This window comes from Notechis scutatus, chromosome 2 (assembly GCF_049901735.1).
Source record: "Notechis scutatus isolate UNSWTSFEM ecotype Mainland chromosome 2, rNotScu1.2, whole genome shotgun sequence".
In the NCBI taxonomy this organism is placed as follows: domain Eukaryota; kingdom Metazoa; phylum Chordata; class Lepidosauria; order Squamata; family Elapidae; genus Notechis; species Notechis scutatus.
This window is the reverse complement of record NC_142010.1, coordinates 248,634,892-248,650,086: the sequence shown is the minus strand read 5'-3', so window position 1 is coordinate 248,650,086 and position 15,195 is coordinate 248,634,892. Positions and strand designations below refer to the sequence as shown.

At 41.1% G+C, this 15,195-nt stretch overlaps 1 protein-coding gene across 1 annotated transcript in view; it reads right to left on the bottom strand.

The window, feature by feature from the left end:
- The window catches only part of PRLR (prolactin receptor), a 157,426-nt gene that overhangs the window by 105,708 nt on the left and 36,523 nt on the right, over positions 1–15,195 (bottom strand). Inside the window, exon 2 of the mRNA XM_087958526.1 lies at positions 4,476–4,804. The gene's annotated coding sequence lies outside the window, so the exon portion shown is untranslated. The remainder of the gene's footprint in view (positions 1–4,475; positions 4,805–15,195) is intronic.

The window sequence follows — 15,195 nt, the reverse complement described above, 5'->3', positions numbered from 1 at the left end:
AGCCCTTCGCTCCAAATGTAACCCCTTTTGTGAGCTGATATGGAAGTTCTAAGATTTCTTTTAGAAAAAGAAAAAATACGTTTTGCAGATGCAAATAATCTATGCACTGACAAATCTGTTGATTCTCAAAGTCCTGCTGGAGGATTATCAGGCATCTTCCGCAGCTGTCCCTACTCTTGCAGGCCAAAGCCTGTAGGCTGCTTCACCCTTTTCCCTGCCATGCTGACAGTCAGATGATAAAATTGGGCTTTTTGCCTCAGCTTCAGGCCCTGTGCACACCCAGGCTGACATCAGCCTGATCATTTCCCTCAGCCCCACTGAGGAACCACCCTGCTGATTGGTTGATTTATGATGATAGATCACTGGTGGAAAACTGGTTCATTGAAGCACGCAATTAATAATGCAAGTTGCAACCTGAGTAGGCTCCCCTCCACTTTTCCTTAAACAAAACAGTGGAACAGTAATTAATGGGGTTCTAAAAGGGAGACTGAGGACTCACATCCACACCCACTGTTTCTAAGCCACCTGAAAAGATTCACTTACACTAGCATGGACTCAAGTCTCAGAACACGTGGACTCTGGGGATTCCGGTGCGATAGGATGGCATCAGATTCCCCATGTGTCATTCCATGCACTAGGCTAAGGGAAGATAACAATAACCCACTAGGGACTTTAACATGCTTCCACAATAATCCACATGAGTTAAGTAATCAGTGTGAGAAAAAACTCTAGTGTTCTAGTGGACAAAATAAATATGAGCCAGTGGCGTGCTGCACCTGCCCAAAAAATCCAATGCAGTCTTAGGCTGCATGAACAGATGGATAGAATCAAGACCACAGGAAATGCTAATACCAATTTATAATGCCTTGGTAAGACCACCCTTGGAATATTGCATCCAGTTTTGGTCACCACAATATAAAAAAGATACTGAGGCTCTAGAAAGAGTGCAGAGTGCAGAGTAACAAAGACGATTAGGGGACTGGAGGCTAAAACGTATGAAGAACGGTTTCAGGAATTGGATATGTCTAGTTTAATGAAAAGAAGGACTACATGATAGCAGTTTTCCAATATCTAGGGGGCTGCCACATAGAAGGGGTGGGGTCAACTTTTTCTCCAAAGCACCTGAAGGCAGGACAAGAAGCAATGGGTGGAAATAAATCAATGAGAGAACCTAGAAATAAGGAGAAATTTCCTGAAAGCTAGAACTATTTATCAGTGGAATGACCTGCCTCCAGAACTTCTGATTGCTCCAACACTGGAGGTTAAATACCTGTTTGCAAGGATCAAACTTCCTAAATTGTAAGGGAGGAAATAATGGTAAGGGGGAAGCAACGAAGAAAGAGAGCTGAAATGAATACTTTTCCCATGGCCAGGGCATCTCCTCTCCTCAAATCCCAGAGCATGGTACACAGACTTCTGGGAACTGTTCCTAAGGTAAGGCACAGTTAGTAATACACCTGTATTACAATGTGTTCCAAGGCATTTTTCTTCCAGCGGAGGCATAATCAGACTATACGTGCCAAGTATAAAACAATGCAAGAAAAATTAAACACACCACAGAAAAATTGTGGCAAAAATCTTGGAAATCTGTATAACCCACAAATATTTGCATTGCGATTGCAATAGTCCATGTATCATCAGAGTACAAAATCTGGTGTGATAGCATGTTAACTTAATAAACAGAAACTATTTTACAATATAAATAGGCTGCTTTTATTATTGACCAGATGTAATAGTATGTGAGAAAGACCTTGAGAGACTGGGTGAGGAGACGTTGCCAAGGAAACAGACAGATAAGGGACAGTATAGTCAGCAGCTGTATAGTGGGTGGGGCAAGAGGCTCGGAAGAGGCTTTCCCTAGTTTCATAGGCCATAAAGGAGAGAGTGGGAGAATTATACTTTCAGCCAGAGGTGGGATTTAAATTTTTTAACAACTGGTTCTGTGGGTGTGGCTTAGTTGGTGGGCGTGGCTTGTTGGTCATGTGACTGGGTGGACGTGGCTTGTTGGTCATGTTATTGGCTGGGCGTGGCCAACTCAATATCACTCACATTGAGGCACGCATCTCCTCGCCTGGCCTCTCATGACTGTTGGGGTGCTGCAATAGTCGTAAGTGTGAAAAATGTTCATAAGTCACTTTTTTCAGTGGCATTGTAACTTTGAACGGTCACTCCACACAAGCAAAGTACCAGCAAAGGAGGGGAAAAAAACTCCCGAGAAGTTCCTGAGACAGGAAGTCTAGTCCTGCCAAGAATGTAATAAGGGTTAATGGAGAGACAGTTTCTATAAGCAACACCAGAATGTTTCTTTCCTGCCTTTCTTACAGGATTAGGCCAGTAATTTCTTTTAACAACGGGTTCTCCGAACTGCTTAGAATGTTAACAACTGGGTCTAGCGAATAGGTGTGAACTGGTAGAATCCCACCCCTGCAAGATTCTGTCAGTGTAAATTTACAATAAAGTGGAATTAATTTATCTGGTTGTATTTCCTGTCTGGTCTACCAAGTATGAACATCATTAATCTTGGAAATTTAAAAGTACAATTCTCCCCTCTTCTCTTTACAGCCTGAGAAACTAGGTAGAGTCCCTTTTCTGAGCCTCTTGCTCTGCTCAGTATCCCACTATGGGCTATACTATCTCTTATTTTACTGTTCCCTTGGTAACATCCTTGGCCCAGTCTCCCAAAGTCTGTCTCACATACTAGAACAGGAGACATCGTACTTTAAAGTAATACGAAGTAAGCTACAAGCCCATTTATTTATTTAATTTTACACCATTTCTACAAGTTTCTCTGCCTCAGAGGTCCTTGTAGCCGTTCAAACCATATTAAGAGTTCGATGAAATATGGAAATTCCTAACAACTAAAAACTTCAAGTAGAAAATCATTTCATCTAGATAAATAGCAGGAAAAAAGATGTTTCATGAATATTTAAATGGAAACATCTTTTTAAATCTTAAATATAATTCACTGAAGTCTGTAATTCAGAACATAAATTTGAGGAGCCATATTCTGATTTTAAGTGAATACCGTAGTACAGGCTTAACCTTTCATTGTAATAATAACAACATGCTTCAGGAGATAATTTGGCGTTGTGATATTCCAAGTGATAATGAGAAAAGAGCAGAGTGAAAATTCAAAAGGTACAAAACAGAATGAAACCTATTTTTTTTCCTATACACCTGTACATACCAATTTGGGCAAAAACACATAGGAAGCCACCTTAAGGCAGGAAGAGGTATGAGAATGTATGTTCTGCTTTAGTTCAGCAGAATATAAGAAACCTAAGATAAGAAACTTGCAAATTATCACAAATGTTGAGAGAATGAAATGAGACCTGGAAATAGCTCATAGAGATTCCATACATTCTTAATTTGTGCCTTCTCATCAGGGACTGGCTTTTATTCTTGCATCCATATTATCATTAAAACCTATTTACAAGTATGATAAAGATTAAATATGAAAAGTGTCTGCCCAAACACCAATTTCCATTATCCAGAATGCAACATATGACAGCACATGGCAAATTAACCAAATTACTATAAGATAAAAATTGAGAAGCAGCATCCCCACACACACATACCCCCCAAAAAATCTATAGGAAAAGTAACCCCATATTTGGAATTAGTTCATAATACATTCTTAAATGCATATCTAAATGTATACTTATATTTTAATATATTTTAATGTTTTATATAACAATATATAACAATATATATAAGAACCGGATGGCAATAGATATATATATATATATATATATATATATATATATATATATATATATATATATATATATAATCACATTATATATATTATATATATATATATATATATATATATATATATATATATATATATATATATATATATATATATATATATATATATATATTATATAGTTATATAGTTATATATATATATATATTATATATATATATATATATTGTTATATATATATATTGTTATATATATATATTGTATACATTCTTTAAATGTATATCTAAAAAAAAGTCTAGGTCCCAAATAGTACCAAGATTGATGTCACTACTATGAATAATAAAACTGTCTTTTGCTTAACTTTACTCAACTAATCAGTGATTATGAATGTTTAATGATGACCACAGTGCTTGAGGAGGCTTGCAATTATCACAATTAACATATGTGATAACGAGCCTTATAGCCGGAACTATGCTACAGCAAACTCAGAGGATGAATGACAACACGTGTTGTTATATCTATACGTAACACTATACATTTGAAACAATTTTGAACGGTCTAACCTAAATCCATGTTAATGTTAAAAAATATGTGCAACAAGTGATTGACTTTGGGGTTTCTTCAGCTCTTCAGCAGAAGGTTAAACCACTGGTAAGAATCCCATATCCCCTCGGTCTTCTGATTTGACAGTGACCTAGTGACCCTAAAGAGAGCTTAGATAGACACACAATCTCTTGTCTCAAATAAGAAAGACGGTACTTACTCTTGAACGGTAAGAAAGTCTCTCGGCGTTCATGTCAGCTTGGAAAGCTTCCTGGGTGAGAAGAAAATAAAAACCTGGTGTGGATCAGATGGTTTCAGATCCCTTGAGTAAATCCAGAGAGAAAGTGTGACTGACCCACAGAAAGGCTCCAGGAAGGCACCAGACGACCCCAGGCAGAAAGGAAAATCCATATGCTTTGAAGGGATTTTGGAGTTTCAAGCCTGAGACCAGAAGCAAGTCAGCCCTGTGGGAAACACGACGACTCTATGAACTTGTATGCTTTTTTTTCACTGAAGGAGGAGCCAGAATTGCAAAATCCATGTTCCTTGCTGCAGGCAAAATTAAAAAAATAAATCTTCAGTATGCAAAATGTCCAGAGCCTGACAGCTTTACAAGGCTACAAAGGTACAGATCATAAAGATGCAGCCATGAAAAAAAAAAGTATATATTTTAAGCTGTGGATTTACATTCTTAAGCGCACGTGTTTACATTCAAGCACAGAAGAGACATTTGGGTGTTTTTAAAGTAAACTCGGAATTCCATTCTTTCCATACAAAGGGCTTACAGACCTTTCTATGAAGTGTAGAAATTCAAATCCTTTTCTTTCTTTTTTCTTTTCGTGACAGTGATTTTTGAGTGCCAATCATAACCGTGAGAAAGCAAGAAGGAACAAGATGGTTTCTGATAAGACTTCATAAAATTTTGTTTGGGGAAATAAAAAAAAAGGCCCAGTGCTAAGTGTGGAAGCTGTATGCTTATTTATTTACTATGACATTTCAGTTTCTACGGCTACCAGATCTGGTTTGCATAAATTCAGATGGCTACTAATACTTTGCTGTCGTCTGCTGGACATTTGCAGCTCAGATCTGATAGCTCAAGGTACCACTCTGTAAGATAGCTTGGACTAAGTATCCAACTATTAGCTATGATACAATTGTCTTCAACTCAGAACCACTCATTTAGCAACTGCAAAATTACAACAGCAGTGAAAAAAGTGACTTACTTTTACAGTCAGTCCTCACACTTATGACCATTGCAACATCCCTATGTCACATAATGAGAATTCAGACTCTTGGCAACCAACCTGATTTATAATGATTGTAGCATCCCAGGGTTATGTGATTATCATATGCAACCATCCCAAGCGGCTAATGGGGAAAGCCAATGGGGAAAGCTGGGTTCAATCAATGACTGCATGATAACAGCTACAGTGATTTGTTTAACAACCATGGCAAAAGTGCATATGACTAGTTTTCAAATAACTGCCTTGTTTAGCAATGGAAGTTCTGGATCTAATTGTGGGTGTAAGTCAAGGACCACTTATGCAGTGCTGTTCTAGTTCTTATTTACATATGCTTCCCATAGCTGATATTATTAAGTTTTTCATCAACATATACCCAAATGAATAGAATTCTTTATTGGCCAAGTATGATTGGACACAAAAAGGAATTTGTCTTTGGTGCATATGCTCTTGGTGTACATAAAGGAAAAAAATGCATTCATCAAGAATCATAAGATACAACACTTAGTGATAGTCATAGGTTACTAATAAACATCAAAATCATAATAGGAAACAAAATAATATAAATTGTAAATATACAAGCAACATGGTTATAGTCGTAAGTGGGAAGAGATAGGTAATAGGAAGGATGAGAAGAATAATAGTAATACAGTCTTAGTAAATTTGACAGAGTTATGGGAATTAACTGTTTAGCAGAGTGATGGCATTCGGGGGAAAACTGTCCTTGTGTCTAGTTGTTCAGGTGTGCAGTGCCTTATAGTGTCGTTTTGAGGGTAGAAGTTGAAACAATATATGTCCAGGATGTGAGGGGTCTGTAGATATTTCTAGGTACTGCAGATATTGTTTGGCAACACTGTTGCATTTGATAGTAACGATCTTTTTGAAGAGGTGTCTCTTGCTATCCATTCAAATCATACATTCTTCTTCTTAAATTGTACCTTCATCCCCATTCTTGTAATGTGTTTTGGCAGGGGTGTGTGTGGAACCAAATTTGATATCACCACTATCAGAACAATATGGTGGATGAAAACAAGATATGGTAGGAGCAGATCAGAAGTAACAACTAGACACAGGGACAATTTCTTCCCTCATACCATCACGTTGCCGAACACCTAATTCTTACAGTGCTAATGTCTATGTATATTTATCTATGTAGTATGGTTACAGTATTATTATTTAACTTTATTGTCTTCTTTACTCTCCTCTTTTATTGGTATTATTATGATTTCTCGCAGTCAGCCAGATGCTCAGACAGGATTTGGCATTTTTGTCTACCTATTGAGTCTTTTCTGAGGACCTAAGATAGGCACATCTGGATGTTCTATGGTCTACAGATATCATCGCAGGGTGTAAGCCGCCTTTTGCAATTGACTGATGGTGAATTTGTCAATGCCAATGGTGCACAAGTAGTGCTCCAGTTGTTTTGGGTATAGATCCAAGGCACCAATTACCTTTGGGACTACTTACTAATTATTAGTATGCTTCGTCACATAGTCAACCAGATGTTCAAACTGGGTTTGGCATTTTTGTCTACCTATTGAATCTTTTCCAAGGACCTAAGATAGGCACGTCTGGATGTTTTATGGTGCTACAGATATCATTGCAGGATGAAAGCTGTAACGAATAAAGCTCCTTTTGTAACTGACTGATGGTGAACTTGTCAATGCCGATGGTGTTCAAATGGTGCTCCAAGTGTTTTGGGATTGCACCCAAGGTTCCCATTATTGTATTGGTATTACCTTTGCTTGCTTTTGCCATGGTCATTCTATTTGTAAGTCTTTGCATTTTGTTATCTTCTTCAGTTCTTTCTCTTCTATTCTGCTGTGTCCAGATACTGCCACATCCACAATCCAGACTTTTTTTGGTCTTTCTTATCAAAAATTGTTATGTCTGGGGTGTTGTGTGGCAGGTGTTTGTCTGTTTCACTTCTAAAGTTCTAGGGAAATTTAGCTTCTTCGTTTTCTATGACTTTCTCTAATTTATGGTCCCACCAGTCCTTGCTTATAGGCAAATGATATTTCTTGCAGACTGATGATGATGATGATAATGCTTTGCAACACTGAGTGTTTTTCTGTACCAGAGAGAAATTCCTTATGTGTTGAATCAAGCTTGCCAAATAAAGTTCAATTCAATTCAATTTTAAAAAATTGGACCTTTAGATTCAAAAGTTTCTGTTCCCCAGACATCCCATTCATATTCATTCATTCATATTCTCTCTCTCTCTCTCTCTCTCCCTCCCTCCCTCCCCCCCTCTCTCTCATACACACACACACACAACCAATCAGGTTGTGGTGCTTTATTTTTGTTTTATAAGAAATGACAACCATTCAGGCTTTATGATGGAAGGCATCATTTCTCCCATGCAAGTGGGAGGAAAAACTCAGCCAAATCAGACAGGCAGGTTTCCTTGCAGGGTTGTTCTCTATTTACTCTATAAAGGTGTGAATTTATGGATACAGGATGCCAGAGGATTGAAGTATGTTGCTTCCATTTTTTTTTAAAAAAAAAGAAGTCGGGGGTTGGATAATTCTGGAACAAACAGTTAAGCAATCATTTTATGAGCGTTGAGAAAAGAATGTATTGTCTGGCAGGAACCAGCATGGCTTTCTCAATGACATGTCATGCCAAATTAACTTGACCTCCTTATTTGATACAACGATCAGTATCATTAGCCCAAGGAATGCAACGGACATAGTGTACTTTGATTTCAGCAAAGTATTTGACCAAGTCTGCCGTGAGATCCTGGTGCAGAAAATAGCAAAACACAGACTAGTCTGTGCTACCAATAGAGGGATACAGAGTTGATAGAAGAAAATCACAACCAATAAATGTATAGCTTCACATGTTGGGCTCCCTTCTGGCTTCCAGGCTGTTATAAACATATTGATAAACCATTTGGTTGAAGTATTACAAAATATGGTTATGAAATTTGCAGATGACACAAAGGGCAGGTGACAAGTGTCCTAGGTGGTTCATCGGGGTTCAGAAGGATCATTACAAGATGAAACAACGCGTAAAAAACAGTAAAATACTTAGGAAAATTGTTTGGGAAAATGAAAGAAATGAGCATAGGCTGGAGAGATTGAATTGGGTAGCAACACATGTGAAAAAGATCTAGATATTTTGGTAGATCACAAGCTGATTGCAAGCCGGCAGTGTAATGCAACTTCAAAACAATCACAAACCCTTGCACGCTGCATCAACAGAAGTGTAATGTCAAGCGTATGGTTGGGTTCTATCCTGCATTCATCAGACTACGGCATCCAGTTTTGGTCACCATAGATGTTGAGATTCAGGAAAGCGTGCAGAAAAGAGGAACATAGTTTAGAGAGATGGAGACTAAAACATATGAAGAATGGTTGCAGGAATTGGATATGCCTAATGAAAAGAAGGAGTGACATGATAGCAGTATTCCAATATTTGAGGTGCTGTCATGAAGAACAGGGCGTCAACTATTTTCCAAAGCACCAAAAGACAAGACAAGAAACAATAGATAGAAATTAATCAAAAAGAGAAGTAACCTTGAACTAAGGAGAAATAGCCTAACTGTGAGAACAATTAACCAGTGGAACGGGTTGCTTTCATAAGTTGTGGGTGCTGCATCACTGGAGGCTTTTAAAAAGATACTGGGGGCAGTCGCAATCTTCTCCTTGAGCAGGAGGTTGGACTGGATGATCTCCAAGGTTCCGTTCAACTCTGTTATTTTGTTCAGTTGTAGTTAGGTCACTTTAGGGATGACTTTGAAAGGCTGGAATGTGCACTAAGGAGAGAATGCTAGAGAACAGGAGAAGGAAGACAAGTGGAAATCTATGATCTCCAGAAGGAAAAAGATCAAGAGGGACTCAGTACAGATGGAGTTCAAGGCTCTTGCCAACAATCATAGCCAGCTGAGCAAATCTTAAAAACCCTGGCTTCCCAGGACAGATAGTTGTATCCTTATGGGTCAAGGAAAGTCAGGAACTCCTTTGAGAAGATGGAAGTTGTGACCTAACCGTTCTTCATATGTTTCAATCTCCAGGCCTTTAACCATCTTAGTTGCTCTTCTTTGCACTTTTTCCAAAGTCTCCACATACGCTCCGCTAAGAGCATTTGAGGTTACAGCATGCAGAGTTGTGAATGAACATACCTCCTTCACGGTCAATATTCCTATATGGCTACAAACTGTCATACATGATCAGAATCGGAATAGAGCTGGAAGGAACCTTGGAGGTCCTCTAGTCCAGCGGTCACCAACTGGTGAGCCGGGGACCACTGGTGGTCTACGAGAAAATTTTGGTGGTCCGCAGAGAAATGTCCCCCCCCCAAAGCAATTAATCTAGGCTGTGCGGAAACACAAGGCTGCACCGCCCAGGTGGCCCGCCCACCCACTGGCCCCCACCCTTCGGCCGAGAGCAAACCTTACCTTGAGTAGAGCCATACGAGCTGGAACTGGAAGGTAAGACCAATGGTGGGGGAGGGAAATCCACCCCGGGGTGGATTGCTCACGTTGGTGGGAAAGTCAGTCCCATATTCCAGAGCTGCAGTAGTCACAGGACTGGCCCTTTGGTCATCCCGGAGCAGCTGCTCCTCCACTCGGGTGCACTGGCCTGCCATGGACTGGAGGAGCTGCTCCGGGATGACCAAAGGGCCAGTCCTGTGACTACTGCAGCTCTGGAATATGGGACCGACTTTCCCACCGACGTCAGCAAACCACCGTCAGTCAAAATTCATATTAGTGGTCCGCGGGATTTAAAATTATGAGTTTGGTGGTCCCTGAGGTCCAAAAGGTTGGCGACCCCTGTTCTAGTCCAACCCCTGCTCAAGCAGGAGATCCTATATTATTTCAAACAAGTGTCCAGTCTCTTCTTAAAAATATCCAGTGATGAAGCACACACGACTTCTGAAGGCAAGCTGTTCTACTGGTTAATTGTCCTCACTGTTTGGAAGTTTCCTTGATGAGTTTCCATCCATTGTTCCTTGTCTTGCCCTCTGGTGCTTTGGAAAATAAATTGATTTCCTCCTCTTTGTGGCAGCCTCTCAGATACTGGAAGACTGCTGTCATGTCACCCTTAGCCCGTCTTTTCTCTAGATTAGCCAAACCCAAATCTTGCAACCGTTCTTCATATGTTTTATTTTTATTTTTTAGTATTTATTTGCTTTGTCAATCGCTTACAAGATACAGGTATAAGAATATAGTTTTGAATACATGAGATAGATACATATAAGAAAAATAAAAAAAAACCAATAGGACAGGGATGGTAGGCACAATTGGTGCGCTTATGCACGCCCCCTAATGTTTTAGTCTCCAGGCATATCTTAGTTGCTCTTCTTTGCACTTTTTCCAAAGTCTCAACATATTTTTTGTAATGTGGTGACCAAAACTGGATGCAGTATTCCAAGGGTGGTCTTACTAAGGCTTTATGAAGCGGTACTAATGCTTCATGTGATTTTGATTCTATGCCTCTGTTTATACAACCAAGGATTGTATTAGTTTTTTGGGCCGCTGCCGCACACTGCTGACTCTTGTTTAAGGGATTGTCCACTAGGACTCCAAGATCCCTCTCACAGTTACTGTTTCTGATTTACTAAGGTTTAAATCTAGTTCCCGTCTTTGCTTTTCCACCCAGAATTCAAAAAATGTATGTGATGGAGGAGTGCTGCAATGGTAACACTTAAACAGCAATTACTCATCAAAGAAACCCAGTAGTTTTAACGAGCCAAGTTTCAGTGTCTTACAGATGGTCCTCCACTTACAACTGGTCTTTACACTTACGTCCCCAAGGACACTTGATCAAAACACAGGTACTCGATAACTGCATGTAGTTGTGACAGTTGCGATATCCCAGGGCCACGCAATCACTTTTTGCAACTTGCCTAGCCCGCTTGTAACAAGAAAAGTCAATGGAGGAAACCAGATTTACTTAACGATTGTATGATTCACTGAACAACTGCAGTGATTTGCTTAACAACCATGAAGGTAAAAAAAATCAGTTGTGACTCACTCAACAACTGCTTTGTTTAGCGATGACAATTCTGGTCCCAACGGTGGTCAAAGAGCATCCACTGTATATACAGTAGATCAAGGGTGTCAAAGTCAAGGGCCACAGGCTGGATCCAGCCCATGGGGTGCTTAGATCTGGCCCGTGGGGTTGCCTTGAAAACAGAGAAGGACCAGCCCGCGGTGCCTCTACCAGCGAAAATGGAGCTCACGCGGCCCACCCAGGCTCTATTTTTGGCTGCAACAGCCTCCTGTAGCCCTCTGTCAGAAAAAAACGGAGCCTGGGGAAGCTGTGCACGGCCCACCCAAGCTCCATTTTTGGCCGCGAGAGGCTCAGTTTCCAGTCACGGCCACCCCGGCCCCTGAGGTCAAACACAACCCTGATGCAGCTCTCAATGAAATTGAGTTTGAAATTGAGATCTTCTTTCTCTGATGATGTAGCAGGAAGATTGTATGTCGAAGAGGAAGGCCAAGCAGGTTCAGGGAGCTGAATTGGAGAGATTCAGAAGCAAGGTACCCCATAACACTTTGTATTTCATCATGTCATGACAGTATATTTCCTGGGGAAAATCCATCCCCTCCACATTTCCCTGTTAAGCATAAAAGAGGAATAATTGGGAGCAGAAGTCGTGACAAAACATCTTAATTGTAAAGAAATTGACTTAAGCTTGGAACACAACACAACAATTTCCTTAGCAACAGAACGAAAGCAGTTTCTATTGTCTTTCCCCTGGATTTTCCCCCAAAAACATCCCAGCCTAATTTGCAGGCAAGTGATTTCTAGGTGTCTCCTACCCACATACTAGCTATCTCTGATCCTCTTCCAAAACCCGACAATGTTGGCCAGATGCTGCTATTTGCTGACATTTATATTATACTGTAGCAACTGCTAATAATTGTCACAGTCACCATCATTGTTTTGGTTAATTAAAAGGATACAAAACTCCTCCAAGTTTCTTTATAATGAAAGTGGGGGAGGGAAAGAGACAACAAAAAAAGTAGTAGGGTAAAATAACCCAAGACAAAGCCCCCATGCTTAATAGTTTAGGGTTTGATGGATCACGTGTGGTAGATGTTTGGTCTAAAACAAAGGAGAGATCGTGTTGTTTGAGATGGATTTTTCTCGCAAATTCAGACAGCAGTTACATCTGCTTGCAAACCATGGCTACCTTGTGTATACACTATTCCTCCAAGGAGAAAAATAATCCCATGTTCCTGACTAAATATTTATGCAGTACCCCTAATCTTGCAACATATTCCCTCACTTGTAAATGCATAAGCCAACATCTCGATTAGCCGTTTCTTCTTAGAACTAATGCTAATTAAATCAAAGGAAAAGATAAAAGAAATGATGCCTGCTGTGGTTGGTTTTGCTAATCCAAGTAAACAAAAACAATTCATATGCTTTTAGAGTGTAATTAGTCATAGAGCTCGATTTCAAAGTACAACAATGAGCCAATTGAGCCATTAAATATCACGTGCCTTCAATATTTTAGTGGTGTTGGATCGACAGCTTGAATCCTTCTCAATCTTTTTCCTTTGTGGGAGCCCAAAATTTCCATTTATCTCCGCTTCTCTTCGGAATGCAGAAAAGAAGCGAAAGAAAAGTTTTCTTTTGGACAGGAAAACATCCTGATCATCAGTTTGCAGAGATTTTCAGTTATCCAGGTCATGGTTGTCTCAAAGCAAAGGTGCTTTTTCAGGAGGCAACTGGATTATCTTGTTTTTTTTCTTTTGAAGGCATTTCACTTCTCACCCAAGAAGCTTCTTCAGCTCTGACAGGATGTGGAGAGTAGGAATGGATTTCCAGAAGAAAAATTGCAGACTACAGGAACCAGGAGCACTACTCAGGTTAATTTGTATCTCTTACAGATAAACCTCCAAGTGCTTCAATGATCAGGATACAGATTACCAGCCGTCTGCAAGAAATATATAAATCCTTCCATTGCCCACTATCCTGTCAAGAGCTGTAGAAGCTTCTTGGATGAGATGCAAAACGCCTCCTGAAAAAGCCCAGTTGAGACCTCCTGATCGCCAATACATGTCATTGGATGAGATACTCTTGGTTGCCATCTTCTGGCTGCCCAAATTTTTGCAGCCCAGGCCGGACCCATGAACTAGCTAAGTTAATTAGTCCACAGGAAACATGCCACACGATGCCTAGTCCCCTCTGCTCTCTGAGCTGTGCTATCTGGGGAAAAAAAGAACGATTAGCAGCTTGCTAATCATTTTCAATCAGTAAATACATTTGGAATTTTGAGAGCACCTCTCACACAATGTGTGTGTGTGTGTGTGTGTGTGTGTGTGTGTGTGTGTGTGTGTGCAACCTGCCACAAAGTAGTACATCAGAAGTCCATTTCCTGCCAGTCCCTAGTTCTGCTTCTGAGGCATGGTCTCTTCTCCTCCCCATTTCCAAGAGATTGGAAAAAGAAGAGAAGAGAAGACGGGCAACAGCGTAGGAGGAGGAGGAGGTTCGACAGAAGCAATACAGCAACATCAGCCTGGCAAATAAACACCCACTGCTGTGAAACTCAACCTAGCCTTCCGTAATAGCAGAAGCTTTACAGCCATCATTGGAAATGGTAAGTGGCTTTTATTGCTGTGACATATGGTTTCAGCATGTGGCCTGGCCCAATCTGGCTGCTGTTTTTCTTGGCAGGAGTCAGCTACTGAAGTGAATAATGGGGATGGGGAGCTCAATTTTGGCCTTGAAGAGAAGCTGTGCTCATCACAAGGCCTTAAGAGCTCCCCTGGCTTCTATCCAGAGATGGTTGGTGTTAGATCTGGGGTAGATCGGTTCGAATGAGACGCGAGACCATTCTAGTGAGTTCAGCTCTTTATTTAGAATAGGAACAGTCTGGGGAAATACAAGCCGCAGCAACCCTTCATATAGGGCTGGCTCGCGGCTCGGCGGTCAATGGCAGCACTTTGAATCTCCCGCGATCGGCACAGCCAATCGCGGTAGATTCTTAGCGCTCCAATCACGGCCGGGGTTTCGACCAATCAGGTCGCTGTCTGTCTGGACCAATCAGTTGTGAGGGTTTGGAGTATGCTAATACAGCACATCCCTCCCCTCTTGGTTTCGTCTGTCGGTGCGTCGTGACGTAGTCACGCAGGTAGGCGGGGCTTCGTACCTGTCTAGTTGACCTGCGCAGCTCAGTTCTCGTTTGGTTGTTGACCGGTTCGGCGGCCTTCTCTATCGCTCTGGTTCCCAGGGATGGAACCGCCTGGAAGGTCGGGCTGGGCCCTTCTTGGTGGCTCCCTCCCGGTCTACCCGGGCTGGTTGAGCTGCCGTCTCTGTTGTTCCCGCCGGATCTTTCCGGGCTGGTTTCACTGGCCTGGCTGCTCCTTCCCGGTGACGATTCCGGGGTTGCCTGTTCTGTTGGTCCCGCGTTTACTGGTGAGTAGGACCGGTTTATTTGCGGGTTATTTGTTCCGGGTGGGGGTTGTTCAGCTTGCGCTAGGGGGGGTCCCTCTTTCTTTAACGCTTGCCGTTTCCCCCCCCTTCTAGTTTCTTGCTCGGGTGTATGGTTGTTAGCTATTCTGGACCTCAGTTGGTTAATGTGCCATTTCCAGTTTTTCCCGTCGCTTGTTTCTAGTCAGTATGATACGGGGCCTGTTATTTGGGTGATCGTTGCTGGTATCCAGAGTGGCTCCCCCGACAGGTTTTTTGCGTATACGGCGTCACCTATGTTGAATTTTCTGTGCTTGCTGGAGGAACC